Source organism: Benincasa hispida, chromosome 9 (genome assembly GCF_027475165.1).
Source record: "Benincasa hispida cultivar pf3 chromosome 9, pf3_genome.v1.1, whole genome shotgun sequence".
Taxonomy (NCBI): Eukaryota; Viridiplantae; Streptophyta; class Magnoliopsida; order Cucurbitales; family Cucurbitaceae; genus Benincasa; species Benincasa hispida.
The window spans coordinates 53799372-53817344 of record NC_143486.1 but is presented as its reverse complement, the minus strand read 5'-3'; positions in this window follow the sequence as shown (position 1 = coordinate 53817344).

The following is a 17973-nucleotide window of genomic DNA, read 5'->3' as shown; positions in this document are numbered from 1 at the left end:
TGCATGCAGTGCATACTTGACATTATTTTCTTCACAAAATATGCACACTTCTTTTGACCTCCATGTCATCTTTCAAACTATAAGATTCTTTCCGTGTCATCTTCATATCATTCTCTTTTTGACTCATTAAACTAATATTATATATAAATTTGGGTTCAAAATTATATGTTGGTTCTTGTGAGTTTGCTAGCTTTTGAAGATGTAATGTGAATGCTTCTTGAACCTTCTTTACCTTATTTCTTGTAATTGTTCCTTCGGGCACATGTAATGGTTCAATGGTTGATTTCACACCATCCCCTCTTTCTTTACAAAAAATTTGTTCTCAATCAAGGTCTTCATTCTTTACATCAAAATAAGTAAAATCAGCCACATTAAAAGCAGAACTTACATTGTACTCACCTCAAAGATCTAGTTTGTAGGCATTATCACTGATCCACCCTATCATTGAAATGGACCATGTCCTCTTGGTTGAAGTCTAGACTTCCTTTGATCAAGAAACCTTTCCTTTCATAGATGAACCAAACCCAATCTTCGGGTTTAAAAATCAATTTCTTTCTCCCTTGGTTCTTGTCGTTGACAAGTTTTTTATTCTTCTTTTCAATTATTTCTTTAACTTATTTATGCAAACTTTCTATGTATTCTACCCTTGAAACGGTTGCATCACTAGTAAACATATTATGTGGCAAAGGTGACAAATCTAAAGGAGTTAATGGATCAAAGCCATATACAATCTCAAACATTGAACAATGAGTGGTGCTATGTATTGCTCTATTGTAAGCAAACTCTACAAAAGGTAGAGTACCTTCCCAAGACTTGAGATTTTCATAAATTAGTGACCTAAGAAAAGTCCCCAATGTTCTATTAACCACCTCAGTTTGGCCATCAATTTGTGGGTGACAAGTTGAAAACAAAAGTTTAGTTCTCAAATTTTCCCATAAAACTTCTCAAAAATGACTTTAAAATTTAGCATCTTTATCATTGACAATGGTTTTAGGAATTTCATGCAATTTAACCACTTCTCTAAAGAAAAGGATAGCTATATTAGTAGCATCATCTGTTTTGTTATATGAAATGAAATCTGCCATCTTACTAAACCTATCAACTATCACAAAAATGCTATCATTATGTCTTCTAGTCTTTGGTAGTCCCAGAAAAAAAAAACCACATTAATGTTTATCCATGATTCACTAGAAACATCCAAAGGTATGTAAATACCATGTGGTTGTGTCTTAGACTTAGCCTCCTTAAATTTGAAACATTGTAGCACACTTTATTCACATCTTTCTTGATTCTCAACCAATAGAAGTGTTTAGATAAAAAATTATATGTTTTTAATCCCCTAAAATGCCTCATAAGTCTGCCCTTATGAGCCTCCTTCACATTTAACTCTCGAATGGAACACTTAGGAATATAATGTTTATCCTTCCTAAAAAGCATTCCATCAAACCCAAGATAATCATGCACATTTTTCCCTTCTAAACATCATTTATATATATCATGGAATTCATAATTCTTAACTTTGTACAACTCAATCACATTCTTAAAACCAATAACATTTGCCCTAAGGGAAGAAAAATGCATACCTTTTTACAATGCCTCAGTCACCACATTGTCCTTACCTTTCTTGTAATGAATGACATATAGAAATGTCTGGGTGAACTCTACCCATTTAGGGTGTCTATTGTTGAAATTTGTTTGGCTTTTGAGGTGCTTCAAGCTTTCATGATCTGTATGGATAACAAACTCATTTGGCCACAAGTAATATTTCCAAACTTGCAAAGCTCTCACAAGTGCATGTAATTTCTTATCATATGTTGGATAGCTAACTACATTTAGCTTCTCACTAAAGAACATGATTGACCTCTTTTCTTGCATAAAAAAGCTCAAATCCCTATCCCACTCGCATCACATTCAATCTCGAAAGATTTATCAAAGTTAGGTAAAGCTAGACAAGGTGCATTAATCAATTTATTTTTCAATTCATTGAATGCATTTTCTTGCTTTCTTTTCATTCAAATTTCACATTCTTTTTAACAAGTTCATGGTGAGGCCATGTTACTGAAATCCTTAATGAACCTTCTATAAAAGCTAGCCAAACAATGAAAAGATCTTACCTCGATTGCATTGGTGGGTGTTGGCCACTCTCAAATAGCCTTTACCTTTTCTTCATCAACTTTCACCCCATCTTTTCTAACAATGACCCCTAAGAAATTTACTAGGTCGAGATAAAAACTACACTTCTTGAAGTTGGCATATTACTTTTCTTCTCTAAGTTTAAAAAATTATCTTGACATGCAAAATATGTTCATCCAAACTTTTTGAGTAAACAAAAATGTCATCAAACTATACAACAACAATCTTTCCAACGTATTATCTCAAAACATGATTCATTAGCCTCATAAAAGTACTTGGTATATTAGTAAGACCAAATGGACAAGCTACTCATAAAGACCAAATTTTGTTTTGAAAGTCGTTTTCCACTCATCTCTCACATGCATTTGAATTTGATGATAACCACTTTTAAGATCAAATTTAGAAAACAGATTTGCACCATGTAATTCATTTATTATATCATCTAATCTAGGAATAGGGAGTCGGTACTTTATCGCTTATTTTTTATGGCTCGACAATCAACACACATCTTCCATCTGCCATCTTTCTTAGGTACCAAAATTACTAAAACTGAACAAGGACTCATGCTTTCTTGAACATAGCCTTTATCCATGAGTTCTTCTACTTGCCTTTGAATCTACTCGATCTTGATTAGATTGGTCCTATAGGCTATATTTGGAAGAGTTACCCTGGGCATGAAGTCAATTTGGTGTTCAATCCTTTTTAAAGGAGGTAGACCAGTTGGTGTATCTTCATATGGAAACATGTCATTAAATTCTTGCAAAAGAGACTTGAAAGAGCTTGGCAAAGCATTATTAGAAGTTAGTTCAGTCACTAAACACATCCTTTTTCACATAAGAACAAAGTTTGGTGCTTCAAATGAAAATATATTTCTCACATCCCCCTTTCTCATAACCAAACTCACATTCTTTCTTTTTCCTCAAAATCACACTTTTCTCTCTCTTAATTTTCACTCACTTTTTGCCCTTCACTTCACTTTTCTCTCTTTTTTTTTCCCACTCTTTTCTCTCTCTTTTAACTTACTTTCTTCTCCCCACTATTGATTTTCAAATTATTTTCTTTTCTTTTCTAAATTCAATTGATCACATTGTACTTCATAAGGAGACAATGGAGCAAAGTAAACTTCTTCTTTTTCAAAGTAAATATGTACTTGTTCAACAATCCATCATATATGACTTCTCTATCACATTGCCAAGGTCGGCCCAAAAACATATCATCCGTAGGCATAGGTACTACATCACAAAGCATTTCATCTTTATATCTTCTTTGATTTGCACATTAAGCACTCTTCTTGCAACAAAAGAAATGGAGTTTCCTTCTTTAATGTAATCATTATATGCTTCAGATTCTTCCTCAAGTTGACATCTTGTTCATTACATTCATTTTCCAAATCAAGTATTCCATTTCTCATCACCATGACCTTTTTATTGTCACATTCCTTGCTCATGTGTCCAAATCCCTTGCACATTTAGCATTGCATAGAACTAGACTTCTCCTTCAACTCCTTTGAAGCTTCATTCTTTTTAATATTGGAGCTCTTGACCTCTACTCTTTTGGTAGCCATAAATTTCCCTTTTGGTGCACTCCTATCGGCAAAAGCATCCTTATTCCAAGCATTAGAATTCGAAAAGGTATTAGCTTTATAAGTATACCTCTTAGAATGATCATTTTTTTCTCTCAATTGATCTTCAATTTTGATTGCATAATGATACATATCTTTCAAGTAAGGTTATAGACTTCTATCAACCGGATGAGCAATTTCTCGATTCAAACCTCCAAAGAATTCAGACATGGTATCTTCTTCTTCTTCTCGAATTTTTGCTCTTTCCATCAAATCCTCCAAGGATTAGTCTATGATCAATCAAACATACAATCTATGATGGTCACTTTTAAATCTAAGACATTGCTTTTATAACAAGCTTGATCAAGACTAATCCAATAAATTGATTTAAACATTAAATCTAAAGTAAGATTTGAAAGGAAAGACAACACAAAAGGGGTTGAATAAGAATAAACTTTTTAGTATTGATAATATGAGTTTTAAAGAGCATTACATGCCTTTTTAAAGGCCAAATGGGCATCGATATGACCAAGAACTCAAGAGTCATTCAAACACAATTAATTACAAATTATAGAAATTAAGACCTAGGACCTTAAAACTTAATTGCATATTAAATAATAAGTCAAAATGCAAAACTAAAAATGTAGAAAATCTCAAAATTTTCTTAAATAACTCATCTAGAAGGCGACACACTTAATTTTTACATTTGACAAGGTTTGACATCACGTTTTCACATGCAGTGCACACTTGACAACATTTACTTCACAAAATCTGCACGTTTTTTTTTTTTTTTTTTACCTTCATGCCATCTTCCAAACTATAAGACTTTTCCCATGCCATCTTCATGCCATTCTCTTCTTAACTCACTGAGTTAACAATATATATAAATTTGGATTCAAAATTATTTGTCGGTTCTTGTGAGTTTGCTAGCTTTTGAAGATGTAGTGTGTGTAGGATTATATCAACAACAACGGAAGCACAAGAATCATCTAAGCACTCAAATTCACTAATTTTGGCATAATATAAAGCATGCTTCTGCAGAAAAATGGGTTTCAAGACACACCTCTTGTAGAACTTCTTCAAAGCTTCTTCTCCAGTTGCAATCTTCTCCATATCTGGTTGTAGACCACCTCAAGATCTTCTTCACTATTCTCTTGGTGCTCTAGATTGAGTTGTGGGACTCAAAACAAGCTTGAATTAAGGGATGGAAGAGAAAAGCTCACTACTGCAACCTTGTTGAAGAACCTTTCTTCAAACCACTTTTTCTCTCAAAACTCTTTTGATTGCATGCCCGATTTTCACTCAAATCTCTTCATTATATTGCAGATCAATATGCAAAGAGAAGAGCTGCATGAGTTGCAGCCCATGCTTGGAAAAGACAAAGGCAAGATTAATGCTTCATGTGTGAGCTATTTAGGTGATGGATAATGGAAAAATCCATTTTTCCATTTTGTGTTTTTGTTTTCCAATTTTTCAATTTTTATCTAAAAATCAAATTTTGATTTAAAAAATCTATTTGATTTTAAAAATGAAAAATTAATTAATTTCATAAATTAATTATTAAATAAAACTTAATTTATTTAATATCAAATATTAAATTAATTTTAACACATATCCATTTTTATATATTTAAATCATATTTAAATATATAAATTCTCATATTCCGTTTAATTCTAAAATCAAACATATAGTTATATCTCATATAATTACTAATTCCCTTAATTCTAATTTGAACATTTCAAATTAACTTATCACGCTATTCTAAAGCTAGTCCGTTACGAGCTAGTAGGGGGACCTCGTAGACCTACAGATCATGGGCTCCAACGATCCAAGATTAATTGGCTAAACTCATTAGACCAAATTAATCCCCATTCGTTAACTAATGGGTCATTCCACTAAAACCCATAGTTGCACTTCCTTCACTGTAGATATATTATGTCCACATGATTAACCATAATCAGCAAGTCGACCCTTCACAGGTTGTTCATAATAACGGCTGGGTCAAATATCTGTTTTATCCCCGAGATTACGTCTTATTCCTCAAGTCCCTACTGATCCTCTGATGAACAACTGGTGTTTGATCCAATCACCAAACCAAACTCTCTCAGCCCAGTGAGAAGGTGGGGCCCTTTGTTCAAGACTTGGATTCAGTACTTGAGAGAACAATCTTTCTCCTATCCCTAAATCGGGTAGGCGTGAACTCCATCTTGCATCCTATGTCCCTAGCTATCTATCCAGTCTTACCCTTGAAATGGGAGTCTTATTGAGCCGGCGCTGTTGAGCCAACCCTCAACTATGCAAATCTAAGGGAAATCCCGAATAAACAGGAGTTCATAGTTAACTTAGGATTAAGATCGAATTACCTAGGTCATCTAGGTGAAATAGTCAGTCTTAAACAGTAAACAACATTATAAAGTAAGAGTGACTTATTTCTTGGTTCTGATCTTATGCAAACTCATTGCATAGAATGCCCCCACTCCTCATGTCATAACATATACGAATTAGGATCACATCGTATGTAGCACTTTACAACTGTTTGTAACAACTACAAAGTAGGCCGCATCGAATGGTGTTACTAGAATAAGGTACCCAACCTCACTCATGTACCATAGATCATTTTGACTATTTACTCGAACCCCATCTACTCTTATGTCTCCACGTAAAGTTAAAGTACTCATACAATAGTCATGGGTCTTAGTTTATTGGATTTAGACTTTCACACAATTTATGAGATCAAGAACAAATATATTGATAATAGAAAATGTTTATCATTTTACAAACTGCGAGTTTTTAGGACATAAAACCCAACAGTGTGAATGCCTCTTGAATCTTCTTTGCCTTGCTTCTTGTAATTACTCCTTCGAGCACATGAATGGTTCAATGGTTACCCTCTTCTACAAAGGCAGCCATACCATTCTTAAGGTAAAAAATGGTTCACAATCATGGACAATACTTGGAGGTTCCTTCATCTCTATCAAAGAATAAATCAGTATCACTACCTTATATTAAAGAGGAAATGTGTAACGCTTTACAAGGGTAGAAAGAGTGATAGTTCTCGAAAGCCGAGTGTTGATAAAATCAATGATTCAGACCATTCCAACATACACTTTTCCTTACTTTAAAATGCCTATGGGTTCTTGTCGAGAGCTTAATCAAATTATGGCCAATTTCTGGTGGAATGGCTCAAACAAGGCAACAAAACCCATTGGGTTAGTTTGAAGCACATGACCTATCTGATAGCTACCGAAAGGTGCTATCTTATTCCTCTTAATTCGGGCTCTTCTATAATCTAACATGTTTATTCTATGATTTTGTAGGTATTGAGCACTTAGAGGATAGAATTAATCATTGGAGCAAAAATTGGGCCAAAATGGACCAAAATAGACCTTTGAAAGCATCAACTGAGGAAATAGAGAGATTACAAAAATACTCGTCAATGCTGATGCAGTTTCTAGTAGTAGGAAAGGCGTGAAGGTGTCGTAGTGCTACAACATGACACATTTTTCAAAAGGCATGTTTATAAGGTAGCGTCGTGGCGCTACCCTATTATCATAATGTTACGAGGTTTTACAGGCGAAGGATAGCGTGCAAGCATCGGCATCGCGACACCCGTCTACTATTATAAATACCTATTTTTCCAAATTGGGCATATTATTCTCGATTTCTATAGCCTCCATTTTCTCTCTACTTTTGTCATTCCCAGCACATTTTACTTGTATTTTTTATTCTCAAGCTTAGGATTTTGGTCTTAGCACACCATGAGTGCTTAAGGTAAGTTTTTCTAGCCTAGGGATAGGATTGAAACTCATGTAATCTTTGTTATGACACTTGTAATTGTTGATTTGCCACTTTATTTTATTTATTCTTGATATAATTAAACTTCTATGCTTAAAATTGATGTATAACTTGATCGCTCATTGTCTTTCTTTGTTTTACTAGAGAAAGATGCATCTATCTGTGTTAATCTCATTAAGGCATAGGTTAGAGCTTGCATGTATGTAAATTTTAGGTTGTCTAGGACAATTATTTTGCAACATTGCATGACTAATCATTCAAGATCAAATCAATTAGTAATTTAAGGTGATGTTTAATTGATTAGGCTACTATTGAAATTGGTTAATTGGACATCTAGATTAATTGAGGCAAATCTCATGCAATGTTGAATGATTAATAGATTAAGGCATAGGTTAATCTATTAATCTCATGCAATGTTAGGGCAAATCTCATTAAGGCATAGGTTAGGGCATGCATGTATGAAATTGGTTAATTGAGGAATTAATTAATAAATCAAGGCCTTTGGTTTTGGTCTTCCAAGCAAACCAACTAAGAATAAAATCAAGCAAGCAATGCATTCTTAGTGTTCAATAAGCAACTAAGAAAATGAGTGGAATATGAATTCTCTAGGCTAGGCTTTTAATCAATTCGAGCTCGTTTTAATTCCGTGCTTGCTTTTATGCAATTTAAATATCTGTTATTTAATTTCTTGCAATCAAACAACCAAAACCCCTACATCATGACAACCGAATTCACTAATTAGCTAAGGTAATTTAAGGTTACTCAGGGCTTCTGGTCTCGAAATGCGACCAAAACGAGAAATCCCTCTACAACGCTAGCCAAATTGATTTCTTGGATCATTTGGGCTCTTTTCGGAGGTAAAAAAAGTGGTACGAATTCGTGGGTTTATGTCCTTTGGTTTCTTGGTTACCATTTTGGGTTTACGGTTTCGTCCTCATAATGCCCTCCATTCCCAAAATCCTCATGCGCTAGGTGGTTTCTTAAGGTGCTGACCCACTGTATCCATTTCGGGCATTTTTGGGATAGAAGTTCGTACATGAAAATTGATGTTCTGAACACCCCTCCTAGGTCCAAGAGTCGTTAGGCCATGAAATGCGATCGAAATGAGAAATCCCTCTACATCGCTAGTCAAATCGATTTCTTCGATCACCAGAGCCCTTTTTCGGAAGCAAAAAATGAAGGAACTCTTATCAAAGAGAACCTATGAGTGAAAGCAAGATCATTCCAAATTTAGTGTGACAGAATTACAAGCATTCATAAACATACAAATAAGTTATGCATTTTAGTACAAATTATGGCATGCTTTCATAAATAATTACAAAGGGACGAGAGATGTACCTTTTGAAGAACTCTTCTTCTAACCTTTTCTCGCTCTTGTGGAATATTGGACAACACCTCTCGCTATCGCCCGATTCGTCTGCCCAATCGTCTGGTCACGAACAAATTTCTCCTCGAACAATTTTCTCCACTAACTTATCATATTATATTTATAACCTATTGTTTTAATATCACATCATATGCAACATTTAAACCATAGTCATTTTCTCCTTTACTTGATATAAATCATATTTACATCAAATTCCTGCAATTAATGTATCTCATACATCATGTCAACTATATCATATATAATTGAACCAGTTTAATCATATCATATATAATAAAACTCCCTCTAGTCAATTTGAACACTTCAAATTGACCCAAAAACTGATTCTTAACTTGAATCCATTGAGTTACCAAGGGGACCTTATGAACTTATAGCTTGAAGCTCCAATGGTACGTGAATAGCTTACTAAACTAAGTCACGAGATCCACCATCTATTAATTGTCGGGCACTCCACTAAAGGCCGACAGCTGCACTCTTCTCATCACAGATATATTTATGTGTCCATCGAATATAACCAGTCAACAATACGATAACCCTTCACAGATGCTTGTAAGTATAGTTGGGCCAATTTACCGTTTTCCCCTATAGTTACATCTAACTCCTTAAGTACCACTAATCCCTCTAATGAACAATACATCATAGTCCTATTATGATGGACACCTCTTGAGCCATGAGAAGGCGTGTGGTGCCACATCGTTCAAGCCCCGGAATCAGTCCTTAAGGGAGCAATCTATCTACTTACCCCTGTTTCCGAGAAGGAGTGAATTCTATCTTGTGTAGCTGAGTTCTCAGCTCCCCAATCAGACGAATCCCCAAAGTGGTAGGTTTAAGTCTGCGATCTGGCCACTCGCACCCATGCAAATCAAAGGACCGCCCTCAAAGGCAAGAGTTCCCAACTCACTCAAGATTCAGGTCATGTTACCTATGGTCATCCTAGTGAAATGAAGTCTTTGTCATGAACGATGTTATATAACGAGACTAAACACTTCGTGGTCCGGTCTTATACAAACTCTTTTATATAGGATGCCTACGCTCGCATGTCTCCACATGAATGATCAGGATCAGACCATTTATAGCACGTGACAACACTTGTAACAATCTACAAAGCAAGCCGCATCTGTAGTGTCACCAGGATAAGGTTTGCCTCCTATATCCATATACTACAGATCATTTTGGTTATCACTTAAGGCATGATCTACTTGTATGTCTCCACATACATGCTTAAGTTACAACGATAACCAAGGATCTTAGTTTATTGGTTTGTGGTAAAGCAAATAAAACATCTTATGTTTCATAGACAACAGTGAAGAAAATATCTCATATTATTACATCACAAGCGTTTTTTTTAATACATGCATTTACTATTGGGGTTGATGCCCTAAAGTCTCGTGTCCTATAGTTTATAAAAAGTTTGTACGAACGCTTGTGATGTATAATATATGATATTTTACTTCACTTGTTTTTTCTCAGTTGAATGTTTTATTTGCTTTACCACAAACCAATAAACCTAAAATCCCTAGTTATATGTCTATAACTTAAGCATGTATGTGGTGACATAAAAGTGGATCATGTCTTAAGGGATAACCAAAATGGTCTGTAGTATATGGATATAGGAGGGAAACCTTATCCTGGTAACGCTACGGATGCGACCTACTTTGTGGAATAGTTACAAGTGTTGTGATTTGTAACAGATTGTCTGATCCTGATCATTCGTGTAGGGAAAATGCGAGCGGGGGCATCTTATACCAAGAGCTTGTAAAAGACCTGACCACGAAGTATTAACGTCTCGTTATATAACACCGTTCATGACAAAGATTTCACTTCACTAGGATGACCAAAGGTAAATGACCTCAATCCTGAGTGAGTTGGGAACTCCTGCCATTAAGGGCAGTCCTTTGATTTGCATGGGTGCGAGTGGCCAGTTCACCGACTCAAACCAACCACTTTGGGGATTCATCTGATTTGGGAGTTGGGAACCCAGCTACACAAGATGAAATTCACTCCTTCCTCGAAGCAGGGGTAAGTAGATAGATAGCTTCTTTAAGGGCTGATTCCAGGGCTTGAACGATGTGGTGCCACACACCTTCTCTTGGTCTGAGAGGTGTTCACACATAGTTGGACTATGTTGTATTGTTCATTAGAAAGATCAGTGGTACTTAAGGAGTTTGATGTAACTATAAAGGCAAAATGGTAAATTGGCCCAACTGTACTTACGAGCATCTCTGAAGGATCATCGTACTCATGATTGGTTATATCCGATGAACACAAAAATATATTTGTGGTAAGAGGAGTTCAACTATTGGTCTTTAGTGAAATACCTAACAGTTAACGGATGGTGGATCTCGTGGCTAAAGAGTTTAGTCAGCTATTCACGTACCGTTGGAGCTTCGAGCCATAGGTCCATAAGGTCCCCTTGGTAGCTTGGATAAAATTGAGAATCAGTTTTTGGGTCAATTTGAAATGTTCAAATTGACAAGAGAAAGTTCGATTATATATGATATAATTGAACTGGTTAATTATATATGATATGATTGACTAAATGTATGAGATACATTATTTTGGAGGAACTTGGATATAAATATGATTTATATCAAGTATAGGAGAAAACACTATAGTAGATATATGATATAAAACTATAGGTTAAGAATATAATATGATTATATTCATTATTTAATTAATTAGGTGGTTATGAGATAATTGACCAAGTATTTCTCTGGAATTGTGCAAAAATGGGAAGTTCGAATTCAGTTCTTGTAACTAAAGAATAAAATGAAAATGGTTTTCCTTTTGAAAGTCACGCAGAAAAATTGCTCATGGTGTGAACTTATACGATTGCATAGCGTTGAGAGCCTATACGATATTGCCCATCTTCCTAAACGATTGCACACTCACGCACTAAACGATCGCCTATGATATCTAAACGATCGCTTAAGTTTACTATACGATTGCTTAGCGCGCCGAGCAGACCTAAACGATCGCTTACCATTTGATAAACGATCTTTTAGCTAAACCTACACGATCGTGTACTTTTTTCTAAATGACAAGCACCCGACTATACGATAGTCTTCTACTATCTCCCACTTGCTTGTTTGTACTACACGATCATCTTTTCTTCCATCCCTCTACCAATTCCATCAAAGTCCACCCTTTGGATTCTCACTCCGAGAATACCGAGGGCTTCGAGTTGTGGTGTCGTCCTCGGTTGCTATTGGTTCGTGCGCTGCTGATCGTGTAGATGACCGTGGTGCTAATAGGCAACTGTTTGCTGGACGATAAGGAGCTTAGAGGAGTTCGCTTCCGTGGACTGAGTTTGATTGAAGAGAGTTTTCAACTGGTAAGTCTCTCAGTCTTTTGTATTTTATTTGTTAAAGCATGCTAGTAATTAGTGTTACAATGCATATCTGTTTGCTAGAATGTGTGTTTGTGTAGGAATGTATCAGCGACAGCGGAAGCACAAGGATCATTTAAGTACTCTAATTCATTAATTTTGGCAAAATATAAAGCATGCTCTTACAGAAAACAAGTGAGTTTCATGACAAAACTCTTGTAGAACTTCTTCAAAGCTTGTTCTCCAACTACAATCTTCTCTAAATCTTATTGCAGACCACTTTAAGATCTTCCTCACTATTCTCTTGGTGCTCTAGATTGAGTTGTGGGACTCAAAACAAGCTTGAATTAAGGGATTAAGGAGAATAGCTCATAACAACATTCTGGTTGAAGAACTCTTTCTTCACCACAAATTTTCTCTAAAATTCTCTCTTGATTGCATGCCCGAATTTTACTCTAAACTCTTTATCATATTACAGATCAACATGCAAGGAAAAAGTTATATGAGTTGCAGCTCATGCTTGGAGTAAGACAAGGCAAAGTTAATGGCTTTTGTGTGAGCAAGTAGAAGATGGATAATGGAAAACCAAGTTTTTCCATTTTGTGTTTTGTTTTTCTATTTTCCAATTTTATCTCAAAAATAAAAAATTGATATTTCCAAAATCCATTTTGATTTTAAAAAACTGAAAAACCCTTAATTAATTTCATAAATTAATTTTTATTTAAAACTTAATTAATTTAATATCAAATATTAAATTAATTTTTACACACATCCATCTTTATATATTTAAATCATATTTAAATATAAATTCTCCTATTCTGTTTAATTCTCAAACTAAACACGTAATTATATCTCATATAATTACTAATTTCCTTAAATCTAATTTGAACGTTTCAAATTAATTTATCACGCTATTCTAGAGCTAGTTTGTTACGAGCTAGTGGGGGACCTCGCGGACCTATAGATCATGGGCTCCAACGATTCGAGATTAATTGACTTAACTCATTAGACCAGATTAATCCCCATTTGTTAACTAATGGGTCACTCCACTAAAGCCCATAGTTGCACTCCCCTCACTGTAAATATATTATGACCACATGATCTAACCATAATCAATAAGTCGACCCTTCATAGGTTGTTCGTAATAACGGCTAGGTCAAATATCTATTTTACCCTGGAGATTACGTCTTATTCCTCAAGTTCCTACTGATCATCTAATGAACAAATGGTTTGTGATTCAATCACTAAACTAAACTCTCTCATCCCAGTGAGAGGGTGGGGCCCCTTGTACATGACCTGGATTCAGTACTGGAGAGAACAACCTTACTTCTATCCTTAAATTGGGTAGGCGTGAACTCTGTCTTGCACCCTATATCCCCAACTATCTATTTGGTCTTACCCTTGAAATGGGAGCCTTATTGAGTCGGTGCTGTTGAGCCAACCCTCACCTATGCAAATCTAAGGCAATCATGAATAAACAGGAGTTCATAGTTAGCTCAGGATTAAGATCGAGTTACCTAGGTCATCTAGGTGAAATAATCAGTCTTATACAGTAAACAGCGTTATAAAGTAAGAGTGACTTATTTCTTAGTCTGATATTATGCAAACTCATTGCATAGGACGCCCTCACTTCTCATGTCATAACATTTACGAATTAGGATCACATCGTATGTAGTACTTTACAACTCTTGTAATAACTACATAGTCGGCCGCATCGAATGGTGTTACTAGAATAAGGTACCCAACCTTATTTATGTACCATAGATCATTTTGACTATTTACTTGAACCTGATCCACTCTTATGTCTCCACATAAAGTTCAAGTACTCATACAATAGTTATGGGTCTTAGTTTATTGGATTTAGATTTTCATACAATTTATGAAATCAATAAAAAGTATATTGATTATAGAAAATGTTTTATCGTTTTACAAACTGCAAGTTTTAGGACATAAAACCAAACAATACTCCTACTTGAACTAAAACTCCAATGGATCAATATATATAAATATATACAATGTTGAGCTTACATGGTGAGAATAAAATGTACAAATACAATAAAATAGGGCATTACAATACCCATACATTCTTCCACTTGCCCTAGTGATACAAAACTCATAGTCCTAGTCCTACTAGGTGACCCTCAAACACTTTAGTCAAGAGGGCCTTTGTAAATGGATTAGCTAAGTTGTCTTGGGAAGCAATCTGGGTGACGCTTACGTCTCCTCTGTGTACAATCTCCCTGATGAGATGGTACTTTCTCTCGATATGCTTTCCCTTTTTATGGCTTCGTGGTTCCTTTGAATTTGCAACTGGTCCACTGTTGTCATAATAGAGAGTGACAGGCAGATGCATATTTGGAACTACTTCTAGATTTTTCAGGAATTTTCTGAGCCATACTGCTTCTTTTGTTGCTTCACTTGCAGCTACATACTCAGCTTCCATTGTGGAGTCAGCAATACAACTCTGCTTGATGCTTCTCCACGTAATTGCTCCTCCGTTTAGAGTGAATACTGACCACGAAGTTGATTTCCTCGAATCAATATTGGTCTGAAAGTCAGAATTAGTGTATCCAGTAAGGATTAGATCCTTAGCACCATACACGAGCATATAACCTCTCGTTCTCTGAAGATACTTGAGAATATTTTTAACAGCAGTCCAAGGATCATGTCCATAACTAAAATCTGCTAATAATTCCTTTGGCATAGCATATATTGGGACGAGTACACAACATTGCATACATTAAACTCCCTACTGCTGATGCATATGGAATTCGATTCATCTTCTCAACCTCTTAAGGTGTCTTAGGACTCTGTTCCTTAGACAGGTGAATTCCATGCCTGAAAGGTAAAAAAACCTTTCTTGGAATTTTGCATTTTATACCTAGACAACATCTTGTCTACATAAGATGCTTAACATAATGCTAATGATCCGTTCTTGCGATTCCGAACTATTTGGATTCCAAGAACATACTGTGCTTTTCTCAAATCTTTTATTTGGAATTGTGAAGCCAACCATCTCTTAAGGCAACTAGATACTCTACCTCATTCCGAATGAGTAGAATATCATCAACATACAATACTAGAAAAGCGACAGTTTTGTTAACGATTTTCTTGTCTACACAGGGTTCGTCAACATTTTGTTCAAAGCCATAAGATTTGATCGTAGTGTCAAATCTCATATTCTAGGATCTAGAAGCTTGCTTCAATCCATAAATGGATCGATTAAGTTTGCAAACCTTTTGCTCTTGACCTTGCTGTATAAACCCTTCTGGTTGAGACATATAGATACCCTCTTCACAATAGTCATTCAGAAAAGTTGTCTTGACATCCATTTGCCATATTTCATAATCACAAAATGTGGCTATGGACAAGAGTATTCTAATAGACTTTATCATGGCAACTGGAGAGAATGTTTCTTCATAATCTACCCCATCTCTTTAGGAAAACCTTTTGCCATAAGTCTAGCTTTGTAGGTCTGTACCTTACCAGCTTGATCTCATTTTCTCTTGTAGATCCATTTGCAGTCGATGAATTTTACCCCTTCAGGTTGATCTACAAGATTCCAGACATAATTGAAATACATAGATTCCATTTCAAAGTCCATGACTTTAATCTATTGGTCTTTATCTACATCATTCATTGCTTGGTTAAAAGACAATCAATCCTCTAAACCATCATCTGGTATAATGACTTGAGTTTCAGTTAAACCCATATACCGATCAAGCTGTTACACAACCCTTCCACTATAACGAGGAATTCTTAACTCTTGAGAAGGATGTGAAGTCTCAGTTTCATCAACTCTTGTTGATGGACCTGCTCTATCAACAACTCTTGTTGAAGGACCTGCTCGATTAACAACTTTTGTTGATACATTTGTCGTTTCTCTGAACATTTCTTCTATGACTAGCTTACTGTGAGGCTAATGATTCTTTACATAGTCTTCCTCCAGGAAGGTTGCATTTGTCGATACAAATACCTTATCTTCCTGAGGATCATAAAAGAAACCACATTTTGTTTCTTTTAGGTAGCCTATAAATAGGCATACTTTTGATCAGTATTCCAACTTTTTAGGATTTTACACCAACACATATGCTGGACAATCCTAAATCCTGAAATGACGTAAATTTCCTTTACGTCATATCCAGAGCTCGTAAGGAATTTCAAAAACACTTTTCGAGGGAACTATGTTCAAATTATACATTGTAGTCTCAACTATGTCCCCAAAAAGAATTTGGAGCATAACTCCTCATGGAACGAACCATGTCTATCAAGGTTCTATTTCTCCTTTCTGCCACACTGTTTTTCTAAGGTGTGCCAGAGGCTGTGAGTTGAGACCGAATTCCATGTTCTATTAAATAGTTCTAGAATTCCATGTCCATATACTAACCACCTCGTTCCGATCGAAGTGTTTTTTTTTTTTTTACCTAATTGGTTTTCAACCTCAGCCTCATACTCTTTGAACTTTTCAAAGTTTCAGACTTTTGGTGCATTAGGTAAATATGCCCATACCTGGAATAATCATCTATAAAATTGATGAAATATTCATACCTTCCTCTTGCTCTAACATTTAGAGGCCCACAAAGGTCTGAGTGAATCAGCTCTAGAGGTTCTTTGGCTCTAAGACCTTTTCCAGAAAAAGATCTTTTTGTCATTTTACCCTCGAGACAGGACTCACATGGTGATAATGAACTGCCTTTCAACTTATTTAAATGACCGTTCTTAACCAACCTCTCAATTCTATTGAGATTTATGTGATCCAGTCTCAATTGCCAAAGATAGGCATTTGGATAAATCTTCCTTTTCTTATGAAGTTTTAAACATCTCTATGTTCAATATGGCTTTGACCTCAATTGGTTTTAACATATACAAGTTATTTTCTAATTTTGCAGATCAAATCTATTTATTTCCTATATTGATGAACACTTCATCATTTTCGAAATAAACTTTATAATTTTGTTTTAGCAAGCAAGAGACAGATATTAGATTCCTTTTCATAGAAAGAACATGATATACATTTTTCAAATAAATGTAATTATCTCCTATAAATAACTTCAAATCTCCTACTGTTTTGGCTGAAACAATCTCCCCAGTCCCTACCTTAAAGATTGTTTCACCTTCTGTCAACTGTCTCCAGGAACTTGTTTCCTGTGATAGTACAAACATGATTAGTGGCACCTGAATCGATTATCCAGATTTTATCGTTTTCCACTAAACATGCTTCCATAACAAGTAAATCATATTTATCTTGTTGTTCGAAGTCTGCACTCTCATCTACATAATTCAAAATTTTATATGAGTTGAGAGATAGAGGACAATCCTCTGTTAAAACTCTTTTGGTGTAATCAACCGCTAGTAATTTTTTTGTTGATTTGATTTTACTGTTAATTAAATCGGAAGCGAGTTTTCTAGAAGAATTTGACATGCTAATAAAATCGAAACTAATTCTAATTAGCAAATTGTAACTAAATCCAAACTCAAGTTTTAGCAAAAAGTAATAATGTACCCATAACCATTATTTATTTGCAACAATACTTTAGTGAGTCAGAATATGTGCTACCGAGGGGCAGCTAGATACTCTTTCACTAAAGCAAACAATTTTAACCAAACACTATCTCTAGAATAACTCTTATTCCTATAGTCGTTTAGTTATCATTTTCGGTCAAGATCTTTACTAACAATTTAGTAATTCTTGTAAGTGTGACCCATCATTTTCATATCCTATAGAACGGTATGAATTTTCCTCCGAAATAGAATATAATATCCAAGACGGAA